Raw genomic sequence first — 1831 nt, 5'->3', positions numbered from 1 at the left:
TTACCCCTGGTAGGCTCAGTTACACTCTGTTTCAGAAAACAGTCCTGAACTGTTTCCATAAAGTCACTGGACTCTAGATTACCTGTCAAAGAATTCCAGTCAATTTGACTAAAGTTAAAGTCCCCTACTATGACTATGTTATTGTGTCCAGAAGCCCTAACAATTTCGTCCCAAAGAAGTCTCCCTCTATCGTGATCCAAGCCTGGAGGTCGGTATATTACACCTAGAATTAGTTTTTCTTGACCCTCCACGAACTCTACCCAAACAGACTGTTACTGCTCCATCTATTTTTATACCTGTTTTTATGCAACAATTAATATTTTCTCGAACATACAATGCAACTCCTCCCCCCTTCCAATTACATCTATCCACATTGAACAACTTAAATCCCTGAATATTACACTCAGCAGTCATATCCCGACTCTTTAAATCATACCACGTTTCAGTTAATGCAATGATATCAAAGTTCCCAGCACATGCTACCAAACGTAGTTCATTAATTTTATTTCTTGCACTTCGACTGTTAGCATAAAAGACCATCATATGTTTTTTCTTCTGCACATTTTTCCTATTCATCTTTGTTTTTACACAATTTATGAAATTATCATTACCCAGAGTTACTCCATGACAGTTACTATTAAGATTCTTAATATCAGAGCATAAGTCAATATATCCATACTCATTATTTATCATTTCTAAACCCATACCTCTAACTAATCCTAGTTTAAAGTCCTAACAACCCCCTCAACTGAGTTAGCAAGAAAACCCACACCTGCCCTGGATAAGTGAACCCCATCCCTGGCATACATGTCATTTCGGCCATAGAAGTTGTCCCAGTTGTCAATGAATGGTACTGCATTATCCTTACAGTGTTTATCCAGCCAACAATTAATACCAATTGCTCTGGACAACCATTCATTACCAACACCTCTTCTTGGCAAAATGCCACATATAACAGGGCGCCCCCCCTTCTTCCTAATTATGTCTATAGCTGTCCTGAACTTTCTAACTAAATCCTCACTTCTGCGCTTGCCTACATCATTGCCTCCAGCACTGAGGCAAATAGGATTGATCCCATTACCGTTCATGATGCTGTCAAGCCGGCTAACAATGTCCTCCATCCCAGCCCCAGGAAAGCAAACCCTCTGTCTCCTACTCCTGTACTTCAAGCAAAATGCCCTATCCATGTATCTAACCTGGCTATCCCCAACAACAACAATATTCTTACCTTCCTTGTTGTCGTTCGTCGTGACGATCCCAGTAGTCGACTCACATTCGTCGGGTAGCACCGAGAATGCGTTGGAGGTTTCCACGAGAGTTTCCACAGCAGTCTCTTTCTTCTTCATCGTTTCTGGCTTTCCATTCGTCTTCTTGATCGTCAACTTTGTCGTCCCCTGCTGTCCAGCCACTGACCACGATCCCTTCTTGACCTGAGGACTCGAAACAGGAGGACTACTACGAATCCTCTTGTTTTCCTCGGTCAATCGCCGTATCTCCATCATCGCTACCCTCAATTCTTCCTTAAGTTGCTGGTAAAGTTGCTCGATGGAGGGCATCTTGTTTCAGTCCACGGGAGCACACAAGACACTTCTTCACAGAGTTAAGTACAGGTCACCACTGAGTTAAGTACTGGTCACCACTCTTATATATATTATATATATTATAATGCATTTAGACACTTATCACTCGCATACACAACGATGCATTCACACGTACATGCATATTCAAACGTATACATATTCACATGCATACATGAAAGTGTACTTTCTCACATGCGTTCACACTTGAATATATACTCATGCAACATACGTATATACACATGCATGTGCAT

Source organism: Cherax quadricarinatus, chromosome 48 (genome assembly GCF_038502225.1).
Source record: "Cherax quadricarinatus isolate ZL_2023a chromosome 48, ASM3850222v1, whole genome shotgun sequence".
NCBI classification, from domain to species: Eukaryota; Metazoa; Arthropoda; class Malacostraca; order Decapoda; family Parastacidae; genus Cherax; species Cherax quadricarinatus.
Note: the sequence above shows the minus strand (reverse complement) of the source record.